The sequence below is a fragment of the Mirounga angustirostris genome, unplaced genomic scaffold (assembly GCF_029215605.1).
Source record: "Mirounga angustirostris isolate CCGP_5_RB_7025 unplaced genomic scaffold, mMirAng1.0.hap1 SCAF_1, whole genome shotgun sequence".
NCBI classification, from domain to species: Eukaryota; Metazoa; Chordata; class Mammalia; order Carnivora; family Phocidae; genus Mirounga; species Mirounga angustirostris.
In genome coordinates this window covers 49,252,765-49,266,881 of record NW_026991709.1, presented here as the reverse complement: position 1 = coordinate 49,266,881, position 14,117 = coordinate 49,252,765, and the positions used below count along the sequence as shown (strand labels likewise).

The 14,117-nt window shown below is 37.8% G+C and overlaps 2 long non-coding RNA genes across 3 annotated transcripts in view; both read right to left on the bottom strand.

Annotated features, from left to right (window-relative positions):
• Positions 1 to 14,117, bottom strand: part of LOC123863348 (uncharacterized) — a 420,091-nt gene that overhangs the window by 256,838 nt on the left and 149,136 nt on the right. The window lies entirely within an intron of this gene.
• LOC123863349 (uncharacterized) lies at positions 3,468 to 13,449 on the bottom strand. The gene is made up of 2 exons (XR_006795539.2): positions 12,680 to 13,449; positions 3,468 to 4,170 (listed from the first exon to the last, which is right to left on the bottom strand). It is a non-coding gene; the product is annotated as an uncharacterized LOC123863349 (long non-coding RNA).

Here is a 14,117-nt window from a genome sequence, read left to right as displayed (position 1 = left end):
AGTGGGCAAATATCTATTTATCTATATAAATCCTGTCTTGGTTTTAATACTACATTTACTATGAAATGGGGTGGAAAACAGATTCTATCTTGGGCATAAGACCCACATTCTGCAGCTCTCTTGGAGACCTGGGCACAGGTGGACATGACTGTCCCTCTTCCTCTGCACACTGACCTTCCCCATAACTGCAGAGAGGCCTCATTCATTTAGGAAATACAGATTTGAGAATCCTGTAACCACAGAAGAAAGAAGTTCTCTTCTTTGCCAAGAAGATTAGTTCTAATTAATGCTAAAACAGTAAATTCATAGTTCTAATTTAAAATTGTTACAACTGGGGCACCTGGGTGGCTCAGTCGGTTGAGCGTCTGCCTTCGGTTCAGGTCATGATCCCAGAGTCCTAGGATCGAATCTCACACTGGGCTCCTTACTCAGCGGGAGCCTGCTTCTCCCTCTGCCTTCAGCTCCCCCTGCTTGTGCTCTCTCTCTCTCTTTGACAAATAAATAAAATCTTAAAAAAATAAAATAAAATAAAACTGTTACAACTACTCAAAGATAATCTCCATGAGGGCAGGAATATTGCCCATCCTATTTACTAGACTACACACTATATCACATCTGTCAGTAAATAGTCTTTCAATAAATGTTTGTTGTTGAATAAGCCTATGAATAGAGTTTATAATTAGGAGATATACTGACATTTTCCTACCAGATAAACTTTATAACTAATTGTTTAAAAGTGCTAAACATGGGGCGCCTGGGTAGCTTAGGTCATGATCTCAGGGTCCTAGGATTGAGCCCCACATTGGGCTCCCTGTTAAGTGGGGAGTCTGCTTCTTCCCCTCCCTCTCCCTCTGCCTCCTCCCCGCTGCTCATGCTCTGTCTCTTCCACTCTCTCTCTCAAATAAATAAAATCTTTTTTAAAAAGTGGTAAATATTTGTGTCTATGCATTCATGACATAAGATGGTATACTACAGTGAGAGGTGAGAAATGAGATGACACATGCCTTTAATAGGAGGTACTCATCGAATGTTAATTTGTTTCCCTCTTTCCACTATATTACACTGCCTCTAATTTTAAAATCACTAAATACATATATAATTCCATTAAAATAAACCATCCTATGTACTTTAAGTTCCATGAAGGCTAGAGCAATATCCATTTTGATCTTTTTGTTTTGTTTCCCCAACTCGTACCATGATATGCAATAAATATTTGTCAAATAAATAAAATGTGAATGAATGAATGAATGAATATCCCAATGTTATTGGAAAATGTTATTGAAAAGTAATTTGTGTTTTTTTACTTGGCAATCTCTTGATGTATGGTTTAAAGACTACTTTAAGGAAAACCATTTGCTTAAAATAACCAGAGCAGAAGAAAATAATTTATGGATAATTACAAAGTAGAATTTTACATATAGAATTCCCCATTTTAAACATTCCATGGCAAGAAGAAACAGACAACTGACATATTCCTAGATCCAGGAGATATCCAGTGGGTTGAAGATTCTCATGATAACCTTGAACTCTCCATTTTTCTCCAGGAAGAGTCAAGAGCAGATCTAAAGGAAACGGGAGGCTGGGCCATCATAGCAAGTTTCGGAGGTATGAACCAAGCTCTCGCCATTACTCAGACCCATTCATTGCTAAAATGCTGGCTGTTAGTGGTGGCAAAGACCAAGTCCATTGTCTCAGAGAAGACTCTCTTGGTATTACTGTTTGCAGGCCAAAAAAGAAGTCAAGAGTTCTATGTCAAGCATGTTAAAAGAGTGTCGTACTTGATTTTCTCCACTAAATGAGAGAAGGATAAGGAGAAATATCCAGCTTAATTGAATATATATATATATATATATATATATATATATTCAAACATGAAGAACATGAAGAACAATGAAATAGTACAAATAGGATCCAAACTATGTTTATAATCTGCTTTGGAATAGTCAAATGAAAAAAGCTATATCCCTGGAAAGAACTAATGTGTGGATTCTGAGAGAGGAGTATTAGTCAATATCAATAGCAAAACCTTTGCACAAACATCTCCTACAGATCTTACTGGGTACCACAGTGGCTGGGGACCAGCACAAGAGTAGGGATGGGACACAGAGATGAGAGGAAAAGAATTTCAGCGTGAGGAGTGCCTTTCATCTTGTGGATAACATGCACTTAGTAAGGACGAGAATGGAATTCAAATTCATTTAACCCATTTTTTCTTCACAGTATTCAGCACCTCTCTCTTTCCTTGGAGAAAGAATTTTAGGGGATTCTATCTTTAACAAAATGGTAAAGTTCTCCTTTTGCACAACTTAAAAAATCTCTAGAGTATTCAACTCACTCTACAAATTCAAGATCAATTCCTGACACCTCTGTGTATACAGTTTGGCAATGCAATGGTTTTATTTCTGTAAAAATAAACTTCATTTCCTGGAAAAAGAACAAATCACAGCCACTAAAAATTCACCTCCAGTTTTGGGGGAATCTCACCTGAGCCCCCGACCCCACCTCCTTGCTCCTGGCTGTGTTTGCCAGCGGCAAGAGAGATTCCCACATGCAGGAGGATGGGTCTTGTGTCCAGGGCTTAGCAGAGCACAGTCAAACTCTGTGTCCTCATCAACCCAGCCACAGCTTCCAGAGCGTGTGTCCCTTTGCCCTCCTGCCTGATATTCAGCCCGACAGCCTAGAAAATCAGTTAAGCTTTTCAGTTACAGCACCCCCTGTGACAAACGTGTGGAGCACCACATGACTTCTTCAACCAGCTGGTTTTTCTGGCATTTGAATAAAAGTAAAAATAGAAAACAAAGAGGGAGAAGTGACAAGCTGAAACCTGCTACGAGAAAGAGGACAAGGTACAGAAAATTGGCTCCGGGATGCCGGGGAGGGGGTGGGGTATGATGGGCTGTTGCTGCCATCTCGTGGCTGCACGATACTTGGGGAAAACTAAATCTCCAAGCGGAGGGATGTATTTACTTTTAAAGTGCTAGGAAAAAAAGACAATACTTTAAAAACTGGGCCAGGATTGTGATGAGGACAAATGGTCCTGGTAACTTGTTTGTTTGATAAACAGGGGAACGATAGGAAAAAACTTACCAGAGCTGCCTTGCTGCCTTAACAAGTGTGATCTCACCTTTTCTACTTGAGATTTGAGTAGAATCTACCTATTTTCAAACATTGCCTTCCCCTCACCCTAGGGTTGCCAGATTTAGGGGAAAAAAAAGATTTTGCTCGTTTAATCTGAATTTTAGACAAAAAACTAATTATTTTAGTATAAATATTTATGCTGAAAAGAAAATCATCTTTTATTTGAAATCTAAATTTAACTACTCATCTCACATTTTATCTAGACAACGCTACCTCACCCCCAAGTAAAGGCAATATTTAACCAAAATTTTAGCTGATACATTTCTATTAGGACTGACCTGAATGACAAAATATATTACTTTTATCATCTTTGCTACCATTTTTTGCAATTATTATAGGTGTGGGTTGGCTAAATCCTAGAAAAAGAATAATTAATAAAAGTAATATTTTCAGCATTGAATTAAATTAAGTTCATATTGATCTTTCATTCTAAATTCCCATTTATTCTGTAACACATATCTCTGAGCTCGGAACTGGTAAAAAGCAACACAAGGTTTAAAGATCTAGTCATTAAAATATACCCCAAACTAATAACCAACCACACAGTGATTAGAAACCTGTATAAATTTGTTAACATGACCTTAATGTTATTAGTTCAGAGCTTATGTGTAGGTGAGCAAAGAATTATAAACAGTGACTGAAAATGAGCCCTGTCTCAGAAAGATTCCACGTGCCAGGGAAACAAGAGTCTAAAAAAAGACCTAAGTGTTTCAGCAGCTTTATTTTTCACCTTTAACACACTTGACCATTTGACAGTCAAATTTTGCTTTTTAGATTTTGACTTTTGAGGAGAACATTTCTCTCATTTCACTTTGCTGAAGGACAAGGTTTAAATGTCCCACTGAACAATGATATCTTGTCAACTGCTACACAGATGCTGTGAGTTGAATGATCTTGTGTATTTAGGACAACCTATTCAATTGATGGATGAGGCCAAATCTTCCAGAATTTACTGCAAATATATTTTGGATGTTGTACAATCGTGGCCATTTTTCTGCTTGTGTCGGTCATCAGTAATAATGGAAAGGCTTCCTAAAATGAGAAACAATAATCTCATTTGGTGTTGAAATAGCCACAAACCCAAAGAGTACTTCTAAGTAAATGATCAACACTATTCACTGCCCTTTGGCTGCTTGCTTTAATTCACTTCAAGCTGGCAGAGACTTCCACTGGTTTCCTTGTGGTTTGTTTTTTGTTTTTTGTTTATCACTTCATGTAGGAGCTGAGACAAAAAAATGAGAGCCATCCTATCCCCAACCCTCACACACCCCCTACATGACACCACGTTAATCTCTCTTCTTTACTCATTAATTACAGATAAATAACCAACTTTCTGTGGCTTAATTTTGTTCATCAAAGTGGGCTGAAATCTAACCTGCCTTGTCTAAATTAAAGAGCCCAGTAATAGTAGGCAAATTACTTTAAAATTCCTGGAGTAGAACACATTCATTAGGGTTTAAATTCTTCCAATTATTAGAGGATGCCTTGGCCTCAAAATCAAGTGCACTTAAAAGTTATACACCTTGGAAACTGGGCAGCTAAGTGTATTGTGCATATAATGGTGTTCCATTACATAAAAGCTGTAGTCCTCCATAGGGTATCAATTCAGATCAATTTTCTATTTCTCTTTCTATTGATTGATAATGTAGATTAGCAAGAGTATTATCTTTATTTCTATTCCTCCTTCAATGAATCAGTGATTACCAATACATACCCTTACACTTAGCTCCTTTGCCCCTGGTTAAATAGCTAATAAAAAATAAGCAAAGAATATAAAATAGTATTCGGGGGGGGAATCCTTTTTATATTAATCCTTTACTTTATAAGAATTACTCTCTTTCAGTATCAATTTGTATATTTGGGATTTTTTTTCAAACACCAACATACTTCATCAACTAAATTATTTTTAGGTTATGGAAGCTATATTAGTCTTATCTAGCCAACAGAATCATTTTATAATTAGAAAAATCTATAAAATAGAAAATATAAGATTTAAGATTTACCTTATAAATCTCACAGAATTTGTGTCAAATGAGACGGCATGGATTATAGGAAACAATATATGGTTGGGAGACTGTTCTCCGTGGGTCCCTATGTGAATATGCATGTCTTGTCAGCAGAGTTATTAATAACTTTTATCCCAGATATTTTTTCCAAAATGTCTTTTTAAGACATTCTTTTCAAGAGTGGCAAACAGCCTCGGAAGATATATGTAGTGTCACCCTCCAGGGCAGAGGGTAGATTTGTTTGCTGCCCAGTATAATAACAATAATAAAACACAGTGAGATCTCCCTCCAGGCAAAGGTTGGGCAGGTTTGCTTGCAGCCCCTTTAAAGATTGGGATTCCTCAGCTGTGACACAAACACACTGCATGCAGAGGATCTACCTGGATCCGTCTCTGAGTGACTCCCTTGGGGTCTGGTGGTGGGGAAGGGAATCAATGCAAACATGAAGCCTATGCTGCCTGTCAAGTCCTTTGTCTCTAACGCAGGAATCTCATCTCTTTCTAACAATCATGAGTCTGTGGTAGGCTAACCCTTAGCTCATAAGTAGGGTACTATCTCAGACCCTCAGGGTTCTTGACATAAATACATTAATGTGGGCTTTTTAAAATTACTTGTAGATCTTTACAATTCTGAGATAGTATTATTACATTGGAGAATTACCTTACAAACTGATAATGTGTGTATCTGTGTGTGTATTTGGCTTTACGTGTATTGTGGATAGGGAAAAATAGCTGAGTCCGTATCTCCCAAAGGTAATTTTGCTAATATGGAGACCACTGTGGCATGCCTAAATCCAGCTAGCATCTTGACACTTTAATCCCACCATTTCTGCAGAATTCACAAAACTCCTGGAGTGGGAATACAGTGTAGTGGTTGGGAATACAGATTGTGAAGTCAGTTTGTGCTGTCTCAGTTCTATCACTTACTGGCTGTGTGATCTCAGACAAGTTACTTAACCTTTCTTTGTGGTAACATATACCTCATAGTGTTGATAAAACCTGGCAGTCAGTAATTATGTCGTTTTTACCTGCATACGTCAATCTAATCAAATAATTCAGCTCTGTTTGATTTCACTGAGTCACAAAGATTTGAGGTAGACTGTGTCACAAAGATTTGAGGTAGACTGTATATTGGATAAATCTGGCTCAATGCCTTAATTTTGTGAAATTCAAAGCTTTTATTTCCTTTTTCAAATTTTGTATTTTTTAACCATTGCTCTCTTTCACACCTCTTTCATGGGTTAACATCAACATTAACTGATGTGTTGTTTCCTCAAAGTACCTTCATAATCAGCATAATGAAATCAACATTAAAATTTCTTAACAATTGTGGCACCTGGGTGGCTCAGCCAGTTAAAGCATCTGACTCTTGATTTCAGCTTAGGTCATGATTTTGGGGTTGTGAGATTAAGCCCCATGTGGGCTCTGTGCTCAGTGGGAGTCTGCTTGAGATTCTCTCTCCCTCTTCCTCTTCCCCTTACCCTGCTCGCTCCCTCAAAAAAAAAAAAAAAAAAATCTTAAGAATCATTAGCAACTCTCTCCTTACATAGCTTTTTATTTGTCATAAAATCTTATTTGTCATAAAATCTTTGTTTCTTACTACTTGTATTAAGAATTATATATACAAAAAAAAAGAATTATACACATATTTTTTCAGATAAGGATTTGTTGGCTTTTAGTATCTATTGCCTCTTCTACCAAAATCTGAAAGTTACATTCCAAAGACACCTCAGATTAACCAAAATCCTTATAAAAGTAATGATTATGGGCGCCCGGGTGGCTCAGTTGGTTAAGCGACTGCCTTTGGCTCAGGTCATGATCCTGGAGTCCCAGGATCGAGTCCCGCATCGGGCTCCTTGCTCAGCGAGGAGTCTGCTTCTCCCTCTGACCCTCCCCCCCCCATGCTCTCTCTCTCTCTCATTCTCTCTCTCTCAAATAAATTAAAAAAATTTTTTAAAAAGTAATGATTATATAAAAAAATTAAAAAATAAAAATAAAAAGTAATGATTATAATGGGGAGAAATAGAATTTTAGAAACTACTATGCTGTAATCAAAGTCTTAGATTCACATTATCAATTTTATTTTTTCCTGTGGGAATTTTAGTATTAAAAGTAGCTTTTATGGTTAAAAGTTGTTTTCATTGCCTGATAAACTTCTTGATTAAAGCTGTAAATAAGAGAATAACCAATTCTTTGCCTTTCAGTCCACATATGTGAGAGTTTTATAAACTTAGCATATATTCTCATACTAGATAAAGCACCCCTGAAATAAGATACTTTTTAAAAAAAAAATCACAAAATAGCAATAAATCATAGTGTAGTTTATAACTATCATCAGTTAAAAAAATAAAATATGATGGTAACCAGTAGCCATAACTCATAAACTCAAAAAAATAGCTGAGCATATTTATGTTACCCATATAATCTTTTTTCTTTACCTTTAAGATCACTGTATTTCCCAGTATCCTTCAAGGTCACTTCAATTTCCCCATACAGGAGCCATTGCACTATTTAGGTGTATGCTAATTATTGTCTTTCCAAAGATAGTTAAAATGAGGATCAGAGTCAGTGACAGTCTCCATACTCCCAAGAAAAGCCAAATATATTTTCATCAGTGATAAAGAATCATCAGGAAAAATTTCTAGTGAAACATTTTAGTCTATTACTTACAAAAACTGAGTAGATTTTATATGGTGATATTCTCTTATTCTCTTTTCTTCCTCCGTATACTGCCTACCTCATACCTACCAACTTCTGAAAGAACTTACATGTGACAGGTGGTGTGGATGAATTGTTACATGCCTGCCTAGGTGTTGCCAAGAACAGCAGCCTAAGTAGTCATTCCAGGAATTCAGACGGAAGAAAAGTGTTTAAAGTTCAAAACACGGTCCTACAAAATCTGAAAAGCTCCCTGCTCCAATTACATGACATATTCAGCAGGCTCTCGGGGCTGATAGACTGAGCTAAGGACCCTCGTCCTCTACTCTTTCTTCAACTCAAGAACCTGCAGAAGGCTTCCGTTTGGGGTTTTGTTTGTCATTTTTCCCAAACACATGAACAGGCTCTTCTCTGGTCATTGCCAGAGTTGATTCACCATCCAAACTGTTTTTACTACCATGTGTTGATATAAGTGCTTATTTCTTTTCTTCAAAATCTACAAAAACAGTGAAGGCAAAATGGCAAGAGTTGTGCATGGACAGGTGTGAAATCAAGCCATGAGACAAGAGATAGGGGGCAGGGGTGTCTGTTCGAAAATACAGACTCCTGAGCCCATGGCCATTCTGAGCACTCACTTGTGTGTTCTGGCTAAGGGCATATTAATATGCACTGCCTTCCTACAGCCAGCAATGCAGCTGGGAGAAAAACAAACCATCCATTACTGCAAAAACGCTATTGACAAATGAAGCATTTTGAAGTTTTATTCTTAAAATGTCCCTTCAGGGCAGAATGTTGGAAAGCTTTGCCCTTCTCAGTTCCTAAGAAGGGAGACTGAGGCATGGGGAGGTTAAGTGAGATGCCCAAGGTCACCCAGGAAGTCAGTGAATTAACCAGAAATAGTACCCAGGACTCCTGCCTCCTATACCACAGTTCCAACCGCGGGGCCATGTTTCCTGATGGCAGCCTAGTGTTAGACCACAGTGGTTTGCCAGCAACATCAAATAACATTTTGCCAGAGTAATTTACCTCTTTCAGAATTAAATAATAATATCCTTTTACCTTAATCTATCACCTTTAGTCCCAGAGGAGCCTAAAGTGCTAAGTGCTTTAGTTATGAGTTTTAGCCGCTTACATATAAATCACTTCACACACCATTAAAAGGCAGCTGTCCTTGGAGTCAATGCTGCAGCTGTTAAACATAAGTATCCCAACTGTTAAACATTTATTGAGCACCAATGATGTGCTAAATGTTGGAGAGAAAGCAAAATTTGAATTTAGGGAGTTTACAGGGATGAAGAAAGAGGAAAACTACTTAAAATGTTGATAACATATAAATAGAAATCAGACTATTACTGGAACACACTTCTGTTTCTAGTGAATATAAATATCAAGGGGTTGGAAAAATTGCCTTTGGTTGTGAAAAGGATTTTTAGATAAGTGCTCTAAAAATGTGAAAGCAATAGTTTGCCACAAAGATGTTCCAGACTCATTCCAAGGTAGTCTGCTAATCTTTACCTGATTCCTTGCATTCTGTTTTCATCCTTCCTTGTGTTCTCAGGCACTTATAATGACAAATTTCAAATAGCCAAATACAATAAGTTTAATATAACCTGACCTGATTTTTCCATGGAGATCCATTTGTAACTACAAGCATTTCTTCCCTGGGGCAGAGGGTGGGGGTAGGAAATGGATTCAGAAGAGAAATAAAGCACATTTGAGCATACACTAAATAATGACATGGTTAGTGGAAAAATACTAATTTTGTGATAAATGGTTAAAACAGAATTATAAGTGTTTTTCTTTTTTTTTTTCCAACCATAGTTCCCACACCATACACTTTACAATATGATGTGCTATAATAAATCTATGAACCTAGTAAATGTGCAAGAGAATTTACAAAGGGAATTAATCAGGATTATTTTTATTTGCTTTATTTTTAAACACAACCACATGAAAAGTTAAGGGGAAGTAAAGGACAGTTCAAAGGAAGCAACAATTCCAGATGAGGACTGAGTTTCTATTTTATCTGTCCGCTATTCTACTCAAGTCTGCTTGAGAACATACTTTGGTTGCTCAGATGTTGTTTTGGTATCTTTTGCCAAATGATTGCTTTCAAAATGAGCAAGTTGATCTGGTCTTCAGGGAGGAAAAGACACAGAAACACCTAAAGGAACCTAGTGGACATGCTGCAGATATGAAAACAACAAACGGATCACATTGTCCAAAACATAGAATTTGGGAATAGGAGCAAGAAAGCCCTTTCTTCCCCCACAGTAATCTGTGCTATCAAAAAAGAACAAAAGCAAACCCCCAAAATCTACTTTACTTTGTTCTCCTTGTTGATTCTCAGGTACCTGATAGCTTATTACATCAGGAAGTTTTACATAAACAGCTAATAAAACCTCCCTGGAGAAGGGTAATCTGAAAGAATGAAGGACAGGTTAAAAGATATAAAGTTTCATTGTTTTCAAGTACCTGTTGTACTGTGAGTTAATATAAAGTCTACTCTGGATTAATATATAGTTTAAAATAATATGGAAATATTTTAAATTGAAATATACTTTTCAGGGGTGCCTGGTTGGCTTAGTCCGTTAAGCTTCTGCCTTCGGCTCAGGTCATGATCCTAGGGTCCACATCCAGCTCCTTGCTCAGCATGGAGTCTGCCTCTGCCTCTTCCTCTGCCTTTCCCCCCAACCCCCGCTGGTGCTCTTTCACTCTCTCTTGAATGAATAAAGAAATAAAATCTTTAAAATATATATATACTTTCCAGATCTTAATTTTGCAATGTATACATAGGGTTAAAATGTATGCGTGTAGATGTAGCTGTGATGGAGAAAGTCTGGTTTAGCAGAGCAAAAGTGAAGAAGTCTCAGAAATGTAAGTTGGCAACATGATCAGTATGATTCTACCATACGATACAACTGCTAAAAAGACTGAAGTCTTAGTCTGCAGTCACTTATGCATTCACTCAACATCGTTTATCAAGTCTCTAGTTTGTGCCAGACCTAAGGGGAATCCAGGAATGAATAACAACACATTGTTCTTATCTCAAAGAGCTTAGCATTTAGTAGGGAAAATGGCTATAAAATAAATAATGAATGAATGACTGAATAGATAAAATCGCTGTTCAGTGTCATATGTGCCAAAATAAAGGTGTACATATAAAGTGATATTTAAGAACAGAGGTAGGCAGAGAGGAGATGTCCAGATTCTAAAGAATGAATAGGACTCCACCAGGAAAAAGACACTCAGGGTTGGGAGGGGTGGAATTTAGAAACAGAGTATCCCAAAATAAGGGAGAAAATTCTCCCAATCTACTTGGTGTAAGTCCAACTCCCTGCAAATGAACTGTGTCCAAAGGAAACCTCTCTATTGACAGGGTACTTTCTCTGTATGGAACAATTAGAGTCAGTGGAAGTACTGAGTCTTCAAGGAAGAAAAGAAGAAAAACATCTGCATTCTCCTTAGATATTTAAAGATTTTCATGTAAAAAAAAAGAGAGAGAGAGAACAGCTTGTCCTCTTTAGCTTCAAAGAACAAAGAAGAATCTTAGGAAGAAATTACAGCAAAGCAAGCAAATTTGGCTTAATACACAGACAGACTTATAGCTAGAGCTGTTCCCAAATACAATGTGTCATCACCATGAATGGAGGTGTTGAGACTGAATGACAGGGATGTTGTGGAGTAAATTTAACCATCATGTGATGAACTAACTGATATCTATAATCCTTATCTCTTCTGGGAGTCTATGAAAAATAATGTAAAACCAGCCTGAATTGTAGAGGACTTAGTTTTCTTTACACCATTGTCTTAGTTCAGGCTGCTTTAGCAAAAATACCATAGACTGGGGAGCTTATAAACAACAGAAATTCATTTCTCACAGTTTGGGAGCTGGAAGTCCAAGATTGGGTTGTGGGCATGGTTGGTTCTTGTGAGAACACTTTTCCATGTTGTAGACTGTTGACTTTGTATCTTTACATTGTGGAGAGCCAAAAGAGGAAGCACATTCTGTGTTGGCACTTACAAGGACACCAGTACCATTTATGAGGTTTCCATCCTCATCACCCCATCTAATCCTAATTATCTCCCAAAGGCCCCACTTCCTAATAACTTCATGAGGACAGGGGTATCAACATACGAATTTGAGGGGAACAAATTCTTCAGTCTATAACAATTGTATATGTTAGGTTAAGTTTCTGGTTTTCTAATGAGGCCCCAGAGCTGAGGGCAATGGATCACACATGCAAACACAGTTTCCCACAGATATTCTAAGAGGTGGACAAAATCACCTCAGCAACTCTTAGCCTATGGTCCACCTCTACACTACATAAAGAAAGATAAGAAATTCAAGAAAGATTGATCAGAGAGGAAAGGATAATAGAAGGGAATTAATAGTAAAATGGACTGTGGCATTTTTCTTCCCTTCATACAAGCAGAAGGGTGGAGGATATGTCTTCTCTCCAATTCTAAGCTAAGGGAGAGGGGCAACAAGCTACCCTTTGAAATAGAAACTGAGAGTCAATCACAAGGAAGGGATATTGACTTCCAGACTTAATATTTTTGGAGCTTTGGAACTCTGAGTTGGATGCCACCTACTATAGACTGAATGTTTATGTCCCCCCAAATTCATATGTTGAAATCCTAACCCCCAGTGTGATGGTATTAGGAGGTAGAACAATTGGGAAGTGATTAGATCACAATAGTGGAGCTCTTATGATTAGGATTAGTGCCCCTATATAAGAGACCCCAGAGAGCTTCCTTGCCCTTTCTGCCATATGAGGACACAGCAAGAAGACAGCTATTTATGAACGAGATGCCTGATCTGCCAGCACCCTTATGTTGGACCTCCTTGTCTCCAGAACTATAAAACATAAATACCTGTTGCTTATAAGCCACTAATTCATGGTGTTTTGTTATAGCAGGCTGAACGGACTAAGACATCCCCATAGGACGATGAACATATGCAATGAAAGAGGCCTTTGGAAAATTTGGCATATGTCCCGTGGAATATGGGAAACATGAAGACCAGTGTATAATTCTTGCCTGAAAACAAGGAGAGAAAAAAGCTGTGTGAATGATATGCATTTCCAGAGTTTGGTAGAACAAGCATATGTATTTCCCTGAAAGCCAAGTAGACACTGCCAAAGAGAACTGGGATAGGTCCTTTATGAAAGGATCCTGTCCTTGAGGGTTTCTTGCTGGCATGAGAGGACTCCAGAGGAAATCCCTGGACAGGAGCTGAGGAATATCTATATGTTCCAAGATAGGGGTCTGCAGCATGGATGCAAGAGACTGAGAGTGGAGAGTGCTCCTTAAGAACCCACAAAAACCCCCCATGAGAGAGAGCTGCCTGGCAGAGACCATGAAATGAACAGTCAAGATTTATAAGCAGAGCCAGGAAAGCAATATTTTGTCTTCTCCTCTCCAGCCAGAGGAGCCTGAAGCAGAAGAGCAAATAGGGGAGGAGTTGACATAAAGAAAAAACTTTAAGAACGGAAGTCGTGTCCCTGCTCCAACACTGGTCTGGAAGCCCTCACTCAGGCTCCTCCTGGGGAGAGGCAGAGCTTTCAACTGCATGGAGGACAGAATTTCATTTTTTTTTTTTCTTTTTTAGATAGAACTGGACTACTTAAATCTGAAAAGGATAGTGTTCCTAATATCAGAAAAGTTATGTCACCTGCCTAAGATATAACCAGCATATGGGGAATGGAGATTCAACACAACTTGTTAAAGGCAAGAGTGGAGAAAGGAAAACTCTTTCCTGATTGTGGGAAAGCCATATTTTTTTAAACTGGAAAAATAAACATATCCTATCAAAAGCTGCTCTATGCATTTCACTTATTCAAAACACCCCTCATTGACCTCTTCATTCAGAATATCCTTATAACTTCCATTATTATCCACCAGATTTTATAGAAAATTTAAGTAAATTCAAAATTAGAGTTTATAATATATTAAAAGAAAAGCATTAATGTTTGCATTTTGAACTTCCTTATAAATGAGATACCATTTAGCAATTATGGAAATCAGGTTTAGGGGAGAGAAATGAGAGAGAACAAATAGGGCATGATAATTAAGTTTTTGTTCTGATCTAATTTCACTCTGCTTTACAGTGAAGAGCAACAGGATGAACTTCCTTTCTTGGAAACGTTGACTGGGGTTACTGGTTATTGTGAACACATTCCCTGCGATCACTGTGAAGCTTGCCTAACCACAGTAGGAGCCAGTACAAGTTTATGCTAGAATCCTGCATTACATATGATGACTTGGTAATATACAGCCCATTCAGGACTGTTTCCTAGAAGCTTTTTATTGG